General features: G+C 42.3%; 1 long non-coding RNA gene across 3 annotated transcripts in view; it reads left to right on the forward strand.

The window, feature by feature from the left end:
- LOC127016019 (uncharacterized) overlaps positions 1-14,700 on the forward strand; it is a 72,146-nt gene that overhangs the window by 44,429 nt on the left and 13,017 nt on the right. For all 3 annotated transcript variants that reach the window (XR_007766417.1, XR_007766415.1, XR_007766416.1), the window contains exons 2-3: positions 39-86; positions 1,296-1,358. This is a non-coding gene — a long non-coding RNA (uncharacterized LOC127016019). The remainder of the gene's footprint in view (positions 1-38; positions 87-1,295; positions 1,359-14,700) is intronic.

Here is a 14,700-nt window from a genome sequence, read left to right on the forward strand (position 1 = left end):
CTCATCAACTCAATGTGATTTTTTTTTTTTTTCTGCAGGATTACCAGAATGTGATTTGGATTTCGTGGCCAACGTTTGCAGAGCAGGTGAGTACCACTGAGCTTCCAAACCCATGTTTGGGCACCTAAACATGTGGCATCCTGCACCACCCTGAGGGCTTTGACAAGAATTGTAGACACCACTGCCCACTTGTTAAAGCCTGTAAGTCACGCTGCTGCAGACTGGAAAGCACAGAGGTGCTTAATTCTCCAGGCTTTTTTGGTTTTGTTTTTTTTCTGGACTACACATAGCACACTCGTCAGCTCTGTGGTGATCACTGGAAAACCGCATTGCATCTCCCCCATCAACTGATCAGCCATGCCCCTGAGACAACCCTAGAATCAGCATTATTTTGGCAATAAGTAATTTCAGGATTTTTTTTGTATTTTCTTCACCCTGCTCTCAAAAAGAATATTTTTGCCTTGGCAAGTGTGGATTGTGTGCTAATTTATGTAAAGGCATGTTTTTGCAAGGCTTGGTTGGAAGAGACAAAGTGTAACATCAAACATTTTTTTATCATTTTCAAGTCTTGAGTAGCCAGCTTTTGCTAACCATGCTTAGATAAGAGCTGTTTGGGAAACTTTTCTGAATGGTGATATTTTTCCACTGCAAAGTAGTGATTTGTCAAAACAACTTTTTTGCTGAGAGGTATTGGTTTGCTATAATGTTCACTGCAAAGGTATCTCCAGATGTAAGATGAAAAGAAAGCGTGTGACCCTCAGTGCACCCCAGAGCAGTCACCAGCCATGTGTTTCGGGCATGCAGCATTCAGACTGCCTGGCTGCTTGTGCTAAAAAACAGTCTTTCCTAGATTTAGTCTGCCTCTCCTTCTCCTCTCTACACTGCCACTTTTTGGTTTTCTCTGTTTTGTCCCTTCCCCAAACCATGTCTCCAACAGCCCATAGCTCAGGGTGGCCTAGGATATTGGCCCAGACTCTTCTCCCAGAAAATCCTTCTTCCAAATCCTCCAATGACATGTTACCTATTAAGTGGAAACAAGACTCTGAGACAGGCCATTTCTCCTGGTGGAGAAAGAAGGTAGCTGGTATCCAGTCATTTTTACTGAAAAGTCCTATTCTTCACAAAAGTCAATACAGCTCTTCATGAATCCCCTTGGGTGAGGGGCTCCGGGAGTGCTGGGAATTTAAACCAGTAAGAGAAGGGTAAAAGGCAGTGTGATACTGGGGTGTATCTACTTCATATACACTTCACTGGAGGAGAAGCTACCCGATACTAGAAGTTTTTTTAATTGTCAGGAACTGTTTAACAAGAGCCAGGAGCTGGAAGCTGAAGCTAGAATAGTTCATCCTGGAAACAAGGTATGCTTTTTTATTTATTTTTTAAAACAGGCACACATTAATCATCAGAACAGTTTCCCAGAAGATGTGGTGGATCTTTATGGACTTCAAATCTTCGAATCGAGACAACTTGTTACTTTGAAAATACTTGGTCTAGGTCTGTACAAGTTTTAGGCAAGATGGGAGAACCGCTGTGTGACATCTTCTGCCCATGATAGAGATGAAATAACGAGTTCGTTCCTAAGTGCCGCTTTAGTCCTAAACTTTGAGTTCCTCAATCTCCTGTTAGTGTTTAAGTACTACTAATGAAGTTTTATTGATGCCTTTTATATTTAATCAAGTGCATATTTATTCTGTGCTGTGCTGAAGAGTCTAAGCTGACCTTTCTTGAAGTCTCTCCGTATCCGTAAAAACTGCAAAACGCAGTCCTGTGAGTAAATGTGTTTTGCATGGTCAGTTTGCCTTAATTTGTTTGTTTGATTTTTTTGTTTGCTTTTGTTTTGCTTGGATCTGGTTTAAATGCCTGGTGTTAGACGTGTAATTGAAACATTTTGTTCTTATATTTAGACAGTTGTATGTTTTGACACAGCCGTTCTCTGCTGCTTCCTGTATTTCCTTGCTCACACAGATGTAGTGCCACTTTCTCGTGTTGTGCCGTGCAACACAAAACACACCCGTGCTGCGATACCCCCCTGCTTTGACTGTGGGGAGGGAGCACCCAGGGACTCTTCCTCAAGTCAAGGGAAACATGTGCCCCTGTCCTTGGGAAACAAGGCCATTGAGTTTCACCATAGTGCTGGTGCCCAGATAGAAAATGCTGAGCTGGATGTGAGCAGGCGGGACGGGAGCTCTTGCCACCCAGCCAGAGGGTGCATGAGTGAGCTTCCCTTGCTGGTCGCGGAGCTGTGACTTGGCACTGTGATGCCACCAATGCAGTCTCTGCACCCTCCTTGCTGCATGAGATGTGGCCCTTTTGGGAATGTAGAAATCAGATCCCAAGCTCCTTTAAAGGGTGTCTTTATTAACTTTAATGTCCTGGAGATCAACTTGTGACAAAACGTCTTTCCCATGTGTCTGCTGCTCCCTGTGAAACTGCCTACCCCTGTTATCCACCTGAATCGGACAAGGGCGCTTTTTCTGATCAATCCCTGCCTGGTCTCCCACCCTGCGCACCCATCCTGAATGCTTAGTGTTTCTCACCAAGACTTTGCTTGGTTTGTGATGAGTTAGCATTTGTGTTTCCATGCAGCACCCAATCTCCCCTTGCTTCCCCAGCTACCTGCAGCACAAGAACCATCATGCTAGGTCTCTGTTCGTCCAGATGGCAGGTGGGCTTTAAAGATGAAGCTAAGGGGATGACGGCTTGCAAAGGGAGGAGTTGCGTTTATCCTCCTTAAATGGGAGCTTTGTGTTAGCAGCAGAAGAAAAGGACTTACAGATCTATTTTGTTGTTTGGGTCCTCTTTGTATCTAGCAGGGAGCCATCCCTGCCACAATTGAGGAGAAAAAGTAACTTTAAAAGATTGAACTAAAATTTGCATCTGTGAGCTGCTTCTTAAGGGAAAGCAAATTTGGGTGTCATGCATTTTTGTTATTTTCCTGTCAAAAATGCAAGGTGAAGTTAACATAGTGATGCAGTCAGCTTCATAGAGGACTTGGAAGTTCCCCCCTCTGCCTCCAGGGTTTGAAAAAGACTTTTATTTCTATCTGTGCTTAATGAGCAAACTAGCACCAGGGAGATGCAAAAAACACCCCGGCGCTTCGCCCATAACTTATGTCAGAGCAGCAAGTAACATCATGTGAGCCCTGGCTTTCCCCTGCGTTTGGACTTTGTGCCTCATTCATTTGCGACATGCCTCCTCCTCGCTCAGGGCAACACAGTCACCCAGGACAATGAGCTCCTTGGCCTATTCATGGTTTGTGGATTGTAAATCTCAGAAGGAGAGACAGCTTGACTCAACCCCAGTGATGTTACAAAAGCCGGCGGTGAATATCCCACTCTCGTAGGATAACAAGCACCCTTGCTTCTTGGCACTTGTTCAGCCTCCCTTTCCATCTCCCGCTTGCTCTCCTGGCCTTGACCTGAATCCAACAAGTGAACATCCCCAACTGCTTTTTAAGCTGCCTTATGAGTGTCAGCTCCCATGACAGTTGTCCAGCGGGATGGACTTGCAGGGAACCAACTTTGCTGGGGTGTTTCAGACTCATGGCTGAGTCATGAGCCAGGTTGCTTTCCCACCTAGCAGCCACACAAGAAAAGGGGGACAGGAGCAGGCTCAGCACGAACCCAGACCTAGCAGTAGGTGTAACGGGTGAGGAGACATGTTGATGTGCAGTTTGCAGGTCTGTTGCTGCTTTGGAGACCCTCACAGTCATAGGAAATTGCAGCTACAGGACTCGGTTTCAATAGTGAAGGGCAGAGAATTGGAGCAGTAAGAGGAAAGGAATTCATATATCTAAAATAGGAGGAATGGTGATGACCATGAAGTAATTTCTACACAGCATGTTTTCATAAATCTGAAATTCTAAGTTTCCTGAAAGGTAGTGTCTTTGGAATAAGGAGCTTTAACTAATTACTTCATTAAAGCCACCAACCATATGAGTTCCCTTTGCAGAGGGGAAATACTAGGTATCGTTTGTTTGTATCCAAAATTAACTTGTGAGGCCTGAGTTTTTAAATGGAGTTATCCAAAACTAACTTAAACACTCTACTGTGAGGACTACTGCTAAATTCAGTGAGAGCAAGCTGATAATCTGTGCCTTTGAATGTTAAATCAAACCACTGGGACAAAAGAAATTGGAGATTAGGTGCGTAATATCAGTAAACTGACTTTGAAGAGTTTGTCCTGTCTGCGTGATGTATAGTTTGTTGTTTATTTTAATCAAGCAATTTATAAGAATTTATTATATGGTGGCGCAGCATGACTTGATACTACAGTTCAGATTAAGTGTTCAGCTGAGCTATATTAAATATGTAAGATACGGTAGAAACAAGATTTTCCCTAGTACATTTTTATTAATAACCTCTGATGGAAGGATAAGTTCAGGCAATACAGCTAAGACTTAAAGGGGGAAAGAAAAGCAATAACAGTATTATTTACACCAACTATTGCAGTGGGAAGCCAGGATAGTGAGGAACTGGTTGGAGAGAGGTTCAATGGTACACTGGAAGGAGCTTTTCTCTGTTGTGCTGAGCTAATGTTCCTTTGGTTTCACTTGTACGCATGTTGGAAGTCTTTATTAGTTAAATATGAACAGAAGTTAAATTTTATAATTTTCCTGTAGCTTGAACTAGTTATTTTGGTATTGTTTTTGATGCTATTGACAGTGTGCTGCTTTCAATAGGGTTAATACTTTTATTTACATTTCATTTTGGTCTAAAAATACCCCACATTCTGAAGACGAGCCAGCTTGTAGTGTTGCGAGGAACCCAGACTGCAAACTTCTCATTTAGCCAATTTCTGCACTTCGTGTTTTCGCCACATATCCACATGGGTCTCAGTCAGTACTAGTCTGCGCTCAGCTCTGCTGAAGCCAAGCTTCGCTTCAGCCTGTCTGCTTAGTATCTGCTTTCTTGAATTTTGTCCAGAATTTCTTTCAGAAGAGACTAAGTGTTTAGATGAGAGATCGTTTGGGGGCCACTGAATAGCCAGAAACATTAACTGGTTCAGGAGATCCCTTTGGCTGAAAACAGAGGAACAGAGGGTACCTGGGGAATGGTTCTTATATATTCATCTTGTTCTTAGTGTTTTCTGGGTATTTGCTCATGGCTGCCCTTGGAGACAGGTTGCAGGGTCAGATGGACCCTTTGTCTATTTTATGTTCCTACAGTAATATTTAAGCTTGAGCATCACAAGGTACATGTCTACATAGGGCTGTGCAACAGGTTTATCTGGCCTCCACCGGTCATAGCCATCCATTGCAGAATAGTAATGTTGAGCTGAGTAAACTTGACCCGAGGAGGTTGTTGGGTGCTGCTGGTGGTGCCACCATGAAATGACCTGGCTCCTCTGCCAGACTATTGCTCAGCTCAGCCCTGCCCCACACATGAGCACCAAGAGGGGCTTGCACAGTGCTGGTGCTGCATGGGAAGGAGACAGGCAGCCCCTGACCGTGGGGGATGTCATCCTCAAGGACCTTGGGGTAGCTCTGTGTGGCAGGTTGGAGTGGGGTGGGATTTGAGAGAGCAGCCATCAGCTCAGACACTGGTGACAGGGAGCGCTGGTTTAATGAGCATCTCTTGGTTTCTGCTCAAAACCTTTTGGTCTGAAATTTTATTTCCTGCATACAGAGAAAAACAGGGATATTTGAATATTCAGATGGCTTGATTCTGTATGAGACAGTTGGCAAGTGTACATGCCAAACACCATTTGGATTTGATTTTCTTTTTGATTTTAAAATGTCCGTTGTCACCACTATTGTACAAAAAAGAGGACAGTTTTTACTAACTATAAACCGTTCCTGTATTGTCTGTGCTCAGAGAGGGAGAAACAGTTACTATTTTCTCCAGAAAATCTGGATTTAGAGTATGCATTTGTCACTTCTGCACTGCTAGATGTTACTAGACTATTGCATTCTTTCCAATTATCTGAGCAGCCCTCAGGTCTTTTTAAATAAATAAGATCTCAGGATTTGCTGACTCTATCAGGAAAGTTTGGCCATTTTTAGTTTTAACTATCAAATATGCACCTTAATCTTAAATAGCATTTAAGTTGCTGTTGTATTGGAGTCAATAGTACCATTAAGATCATCTTGCCAATAAGAAAATAGCTTAATTTTTCTCCTTGTTGTTTTGGCCTATATGGGTAGTCACACAAGGATGAGAAAACGTCCTCCCTTGAGAAACATTTTCAATGTGCAGCAGAGCTAAAGAGTTGGACTTTTATGGGAGCTCAGCCCCCACTAACCACAATTCATCTCATTAAACACCTTGATGTAGTAAGAAACACTGTCTCATTTGATATGACAAATGTTTAGATGGCTGAAATCAGAAGAAATGATCCACAATATCACTAGCTAGATTATGGTGTTGTATTCTTCTAGTATTTGTATGTTGCATGTCTGGTTTGCACACAGTTACCCAAGTAACTTCTGCACAGGCTTCTACTGCACTAATCCTGACATCTGCCCAGTTAGAGCTATTTTCTTTCTTTCTTCTGAAATGCACTTGGTTTTTCTGTCTGTCTTTTCTTGTTGTGTAAAAACTCACATGTTGTGAGGAGGTTTTAAATTAGGACTAGCCAATCCTAATTTTATCAGGAAATAGGAGAGAAATTAAATCAGAATGCCTGTCATGAACGGGTCCTGGACAGAAATGGCCTTGGCACATCTGCGTTAGTAGCATCGCTGTGGTGCTCTATGCTGGCTCCAAAATCAGCTGCACTTTTTCGTGGTAATTCATTACAAATTTTTTCCTGTGCCCTTAAAATATCACGATTACTTTCCCCACTATAAATCTTAGAGGGACTTTTGGATTTTGAAAGAGAGCGATATTTTCACAAGGTACTTGATTTCTTCTGATTATGTGAGCCCAGTGTCATACCATAAATTATACTTCTCGATCTATCAATGGCAAACATTGATTCCAACTGCGAGGGCATGTGCTGCTTATACAAATGTCTGACACTGGATGCAAGCCACCTTTTTACCATGCTAATTGAAGATGGATAGCGAGGACTTGAGATCAACAAATGGGCCTGTTGTCATGTTGTTAAAACTCAATCTGTCTGACACTGGAAATGTTTTTCAGCTCCTTAAAATGAAAGGGAAACTGTCAGCTTGAAAATCACATGTCTAACAGAGCTGTCATCTTTTCCTTTTTGCAATCCTCCTCAAATAAGAGCTCAAACACTGTAGCTGAAAAAAAGGCAGAAAATGCAATCTCGCCTTTTACGGAGATGTAGAAAACATTGTCCAGGTTGGAGCTGCAGGGGGACAGATCCATAAGTGCTGACCCAGCCCTGCTCCAGAGTGTCCCTACACAAGGGTAGGTAGGTCCCAATCAGGAAGGGCAAAGGCTGGATTTTGGGGAGTCTTGGGACAAGAGAGACAAGTGTAGACAGAGCTGCTTTCCCCAGCTGTGAGCATTATCCCTCCAGAAGTCTCAGAAAAATGCCTCAACTTTCATTAGTACTGATGGTGCAGCATTATTTCACGTGGGTCTTTTGTTAGTGATGGTCCCAGGCACTGCTGCTTCTCATCCTGAAAATTTTATTGTGTTAGGTGCTATATAAGTGTCTATGAACTATGAATAGCTCCTTTCCTCCACAGGGCAGATGCTGCATTCACTGCTGAATTAAGACTTGGCGTCCAGGTTGTTGGGCTCTTGTTTGTCTGCTACAACAAGTAGCCCATTTATTTGTGTGGCTGTGAATGTTAGTAAGTCGTCCATGGGTTGCTTCTCCTTGCAATGTGACAGAGAAAACTTGACTTTTCCATTTATAAAGGTTTCTGAATGAACTAGAAAATCTGTACAATGAGTAACCCAAGGGGATGCAAGCTAGTTGTTCACTAGTAGCTGCTGGTGAGCTAGGAAAAGTCAGCAATTATTTGGAAAATAATTTGTAAAACACTGACTTTTGCTCCCCCCCCGCCCCCATCTCCATGGGTGCCCAAGGTGAAAAATCCTCTGTGCTATAAATGCTGAGGAATAGATTTGTGCACCGTGTCTGTCTTCTCTTGACTACTTTCGTTTGGCCATGTCTTACTTGAGAGGGTATATGAGCCCTTTACAGGCATGACTGTGTATGCTCTCTGTGCTTCCTGAGGTATGGGTTCATTTTTATCTAGATATGCAAAAATAGGATTATTTCTCTTAAGCTTATTTATCCCTCTCAAGCAGAGTGTTTCTTTAAATCAAGTGAACACATTTAGGAATATCTTAAACTGTGATATTTTAATGTACGTGTTCATTAATTTTAACGCCGTTCAGTAAAAGTCTAAGACATTTCCAATTCACACCTGTGCTACCCTCTTGCTGCATTATGCTGAGACATGAAGTGGAGGAAGAGATGCCAAGGGATGTGTATGAGCCTGTATAAGTTGCAGTAGGTCTGGTGACTTTGAGAAGGTACACTGATTTACACCGGTCACGGGTCTGCCCTCACTTCCCATTTACATTAATGGGATTTGTGCCTCCAGCTTCCCCAATGTACCATGAGGAAAATTGGTCGTACGAAGATTAACACTAGTGCGATCATAATATCCACCGGTTGTTACAATAGATCTGTTTATCAATACACTCTAGACACGTTCAATATTGTTGCGTTTCATAACGAATTACTGTAAGTTGCCATTCTGTTTTATTCCCTTATTGCATTTTCACAGCGCATTATAGGAATGATAAAATTCCATGAGCCATAACTCCTAATGGCAGAGATGATCAATTTGACTTCTAATTTGGAAGAAAAAGCACATACACAGTATACACTTTGCCCTAGTGCAGAATAATAGTCCTGTTCGTCTTTGTGGCAACATTGGGACATTAGCAGTAATGATTAGCAGTAATGGCTTTTAACAATAATTTATTTCTAGGTATGTAAATGTATCTGATTCATTGGTCTCAGAGCTAATGCCAACAATATCATATAAGCATGTAAGACTGTGCATCTTTCAGTACATCTATAATTCAGGGCATCCCTGACATCTTTTTAAGGCATAGGAAGTAAGTTGTGCACAAAAAGGTGAACTTGCCCATGATCTGGTCTACCGGTGCCAGGTGAACCACAGCAGTCTGTGCAATGGCTACCTGCAAATCTCCTGCAGAAAAACTTAATGAATTAATGTTCAAAGTTGAGCTTCACTTTTAGTGAGGCTGCTTGCACTGCTTGCAGCATCGTCACAGTTCTGGATTGATAGGAGGGAATTTTTTCTTTTTCATCTTTCTTAAAATTTTCATTGAGAAGCTGTTTGAAGGCTGATGGGCCACTAGTGTGCTGGAATCTCTCTGGAGCAAAGGTAGGAGGGTTTGAATGGTTTGCTTTTTGCTGACAAACCAAGGCAGATGGTACACTGAAGCCTTCCAGTGACTCCTCGATAGCACTTAAAAGTAAATCTACCATTTGCAATCTATTGTCTATTTAAATCTATTTAATTTACAATTAACAAGACACCTCTTACTCTCTTAACTTAATTAAAGAGCTACTGACTCTTAGAAGGATTGAAATGCAATAAAGAAGATAACCTAGTTAGGGTATAATTAAGGGAATTTACGTAAGTAATAAACATGGTATTGCTGCCTTCTAAAAAAAATACCCTGAACTTGTGTTAATTTTTAAAAAAACTTACATTAAAATAAGTGTTCAGACATTTAATTAGCATAAAGCAAGATAGCTATGGTGAATTAATTATATGTAATTTCCTTTAAGTAACCATTGAAAGCATGACATACCAAATGGCCTTTGTGTGATCTGTCAGCAAGCCAAGTTTTAACCTCTGCATCTTGGATTAACCCCTTCTGGGCTGCTGCTGATTTCAACTAAATCGTACAGGTGACTACATTATGTCCTCCAGAGAGTCAAGTTGAAAGGTGATTAGAAGTATGAAATAAAAATGATCTTCTTGTTTAAACGCTCACTTGACCTTGGGTTAAAAACAAAGCATTCATTTTCCAGGATTCTGGCTGGAGCAGGAAATAAGGGAAAAAGCATCGTTGCTCCACACTGGTGGCAGGTACTTACTTTCTCCTGAATGTTATAAGCCCAGTAAGCATAGCTGCATGGGCTTATAATAAAATAGAAAATATTCTTATTAAGTTATAGGATATTGATGCCAGTCCTAGCAGGTGTACCTGCCATGTGTTTTAAGATACAATCTACAGTTCACTTTGAAATTTATTGGGTTTTGTGAGGAGAGGAAAAAGAGTCCAAGCATTGACAAGGGAATACTTGGTGCAGAGGTGAGCCTGCAAGGTGCTCGCTCATGCTGCAGGAGAGCGTGGTGGCTCCTTATGGGCTTTTGGTCATGGCTTGTGCTGCACAAATCCCTAAAGCACCACAATTGAGTTTCTTGTAGCTCAGCTTCTCTTCATGCCAGTGGGTTTCCAGCTGGCTGCTTGGTCAGTGGTGTATGAAAGTACGCTCCTGAAGCTGCTTCACCACCACAAATGGTAATCGACTCCTCAATTGCACGTGTGCTTTGCTGGATGCAGAGTACGCACCATTTATTGTGCATAGGGACAACCGAGAGAAAGATATTTCAGAGTGAAGTAACAAGTGTTGCTGAAGGGCAAACTTTCAGGGTACATCGTTGGTGTGAAGGACAGGATCATGTTGTCTGAGCAGAAACCGTGTCCTTCTTGTGTGTACCCAAAAGAAATACCTTGGAGATATTTTCCTTGCTGAAAGAAGAAATGAGATCACTGTTAATAGAAGCATTCAAAAGCTCTTTATATATAACATGAATATCTAACTGTATTTCAGGTCTGTCTAGTGCCCCATTAGCAAACCAAAGTCTTTTGGGGCACGTGGGACTTCCTATTGCCCAACTTGCAAGACTCTGACTGAATCTGTCAGGGCTTTTTCTTCAACTTTCCACCTCCAACAAGAAACTTGTCCTTTCACATATTCTTTTTCAAAGGGACAAATTTCTACCTGTCTAACTTAAGGTGAAGAGTTTGAAACAGCAGCAAGTACATCCAAAAACCATTCTTTTGGTTCCCATGCCATTACATTGGGGATGAAGGTAGCACAGCTACACATTTAAACGATGTGACCACGGCAACTAGGGCCATTAGCGCTGGTGACAGAATGGCAGACGGTTTCTGATTAAAAACAAAAAAAACCTCCCCCACAAATTACATTAAGCCCTTCTTTGCATTTTGAAAGGCAATATGTGCTTTTTCACCTGCCACGACTGTCAGCTGGCGTGTGCTGTCTCTAACCAAGCTGACATCTGCAAATTCATGATCTGTGCCGCTGCTTCCACACAGAGCATCGCAGTCCGCAAGCCCTTTTCCCTTCTCCAAAAACTCTTACCTTGCTTGCTGGCCACGCTGCACACAGGTTCAGGCTGCAAGGGAAATTAAGACTTTCCCAGGAAGTTTCATACTCTGCATCTGCTATTAGGGACTTCAGAGATGCCTGGTTTTAATTTTGGAGAGATTTCATTTTTTAAGGGAGCTGTTATAGCTACTTACTTTTGAACTAAGTGCGTAATGTTTCTATTTCTACTTTAAACTACAGTCAGATGGTAATTCATCTGTTTCTGTGCATCGTCACCTAAAAAAACTGAAGAACAAATGCTTCATTGCTGTATTCAAACTAATAATCTTGGCTGGCCATCCCATTTTAATTGGAGGCTGAAGTGCCTTTGAATCGAAATGGATATTTAGAGACCATCAGGACCAAAACGCCAAGGCTTCTGTCGGCGTGGTGACATTGTTTCATTAGATGTGGGACTTGGAATATATTTACATGCCTCGTAGCAATGTAACGAAAGATGACAGATTAATTAACTATTGAAGTTGGGCCAAGCAGAGGACACGGTGGCATAGCAGGTGCCCTGTTCCCCATGCGATAGATATTGTTTGTTCATGCACTCACAAACTCATTAGGCTCAACCTGAGTTATTTAGTACAAAGTGTTATTTGGGTAATTGCTGTTGCATTGTTTTGGTGAGCTTGTGTGCAAAGACATTTGCGGGGGTGGCATTGGAGTCTGGCAGGCCGGGGGGCTGCAAAAGTTGTTTGGTTGAAGGGGGTTAATCCAACCGGGACCATAATAGTGACAAAACCCAAGGAGAGGTGTCCTTGGCTTGCATTTCTCTGCACAGCCATGCCTGTTTGGTACAGAGGTGCCTCCGGCAAGGAGACATGGGGACTTTTCCTCCATGCCACAGCATGGAGGACGAATGTTTTTTTTCAGTGGGATAAAAAGGTAGGAGGTGCTGCTTGGACCCTCTTTTCCCTCTCTGCCGTCCTCTTGGAGGATTTCAATATTTCTTACTTGGGCTTGGATGCTTGGTCTGCTTTTCTACCTGCTCCAACTTCGTGGTGTAGAGTGCCCACTGCAATGGAGAGCGTCACTGGTAGGAAATGTTTATGGAGAGGAGGACAATAATTTATTTAAAAAAAAAAAAAAGAGAACATTGTTCCTCCTGTCAGATGTTTATTTAGTGGCTGCGTATCAATTATCTGTTTGAACAGGTTTCATTACAGAAAGTGCAAAACCCCTGAGCGAGTTTTAAAATATGCTAATCCTTACTTAGGCAGGAAATGGAAAAGGCTCATTTACAGTTTAATTTCTAAGCCATGTGGGTTGCCATGTTGTATGCTGGGACATAAATAGAAAAGCTGAAGTGGAGAGGACAGCTCGCTCACAATAAACAGGTGCTGCTGCTTTGCTTTTTCTGCTTACCCACTCTGATCATATGTCAAAGCACAAGCTGCAAAGTGTTGAGCACAAACTCCACCAAAACCATTTATTCTGTGCTTTTCCTTTTGAGGGATAACATATGGGCAAAGGCTTGTAAATCAACCCTGATGAAGAGGGAACGAACAGGTTCTTTGCTGATGTGGTGAGCACTTGCACAAAGAGCTGTTACAGCCCTTTTCTTTGGCTGGTAATGTTAATCGAACAGGATCAGCAGGCAGCCCCACAAAGCACTCGAAAAAAGCAAAAACATGTTCCCCACTCAGGTCTCTTCCAATGCTGCAAATGCACTGAGACGAGGTTCTTCCTTTCTCTTTTTTCTTGGTTTTCTTTTTCTTTCTCTAAAAAAGTTGAGTTGCACAAATGAGCTCCCCCTCCAACTTTTCCCCTTTAGTAGTTTGTAACATTAATGGAACCAACTAATCCCTCTGATTAAATATTTATTTGGGCAAGGCTACCGATTCTGCTGTCAGGCCTCCCATATCAGTGTTTAATCAGTTGCCTGATGCTGTTGTTTTCTGGATGAAACAAATAATATCCCCTGCAGTTTCAGACCCGGGCTGTGGGCTCCTCTCCTTTGAGATTGCTGGAATGAAGGTGGAATTGGCAAACTTGCAAGTGCAAATCCTTCTTGAAATACCTGGCTCTGCACATATTTGAAAATCAGGAGGGGAAGAGGTGTTGGGAGCTTGGGAGGGAAAATCCAGCTGCGGCAGGAGCTGCAGTGGCAGCCCTGGGTGCAAGGGGTGCCCAAAAAGGAGCATCCCTTTTGCAGGACTGTTGTCAACGCAGCCCTAGCAGGGTGGTGACAGATATTTGAAGTGATGGGACAGGGTATATTTGATACAGAGCAGCAGAGTTTAATTATGGACAAGAATCAAATTGATATTCATAGGGTGATAAATAAATAATGTGTATGCACTCACAGGGAAGGACAAGAACATTTTTCTGAAGCGAAAGAAATAAAATCAGCAAAACAGAAATTAAAAATGGATCTATTTAGCAGAGCTTCTGGTTACATGACGAATGCATCAGTTTGTGGGCTTGATCCTTCTGTTTCTGAAGGAGTCATTCATGCCTGCACTAAAAGGCTATGAAACGGGCCAGGGTTACATTTCTCATCCTCTGATCCCTGCTCTGAGATGTCCAGCTAACATTTTCTCTCCTCAGGGGGTGAATTGAGCCTTGGGAGGCTCAGCAGTAGCCAAGAGCTAAAAGGGCAAGAGGGAAACCCGAGGAGTTGATTTGATGGTGATAGAGATAGAAAGGAAAGTGGGGCAGTATTTGCCGTGGTTGGCTGAGCCAGGGGTACAAGCCAGCACACGCCTATTCGGCAGGAGGCTCTTTAATATGGGTTGGCTTTTAGTTAGACCTCAAAAGAAGCTGGGCAGTTCACATAGGAGGATCAATGCATCAGTACAATAGCTGCTTTTTTATTTTCCTAATTTCAGCAAATGTCTCCTAAATAGTTGGTGCTTCTGACAAAGCTCCTCTCCAAAATGTGCATGTTTCTTCAAGATAAGTCTCAACTTTCACATATAACCTGATGTTTCTTGTACACGTAGCTACGGACATGAGCTTGAAAATGGGAAGAAATTATCTGAAATGAAAAAATGAATGAGAAAACCAGCATGTTATACTTTCAGCGAAATGCTTTAAGTTTTACTCTTGGATTTGGGGAATGGGTTTGGGGGCTTGCCTGATAGTGTTTTTAATATGTGATACTATCAATGTTGTGTGAAAAAAACGAGAGAACTGGCAAAGGCTGACAGAAAAAGGCAGCTTGGATGCATTGGGACTTGGGTGATTTCTATTTGTCCACTGAGTACCTTTGCATGTCTCAAAATCGCTTATTCTCAGCTATGCCTGAGACGGTGCTTTGCTACAACCAAGCAGCATGTATCTCTAGAGATAAGACAGGAGGGAGACACCCCCCCCCCCCCAAATGTGTATATATATATATGTTTTAAAAAAATATATATATACATATATAAA

The sequence above is a fragment of the Gymnogyps californianus genome, chromosome 4 (genome assembly GCF_018139145.2).
Source record: "Gymnogyps californianus isolate 813 chromosome 4, ASM1813914v2, whole genome shotgun sequence".
Classification (NCBI taxonomy): Eukaryota; Metazoa; Chordata; class Aves; order Accipitriformes; family Cathartidae; genus Gymnogyps; species Gymnogyps californianus.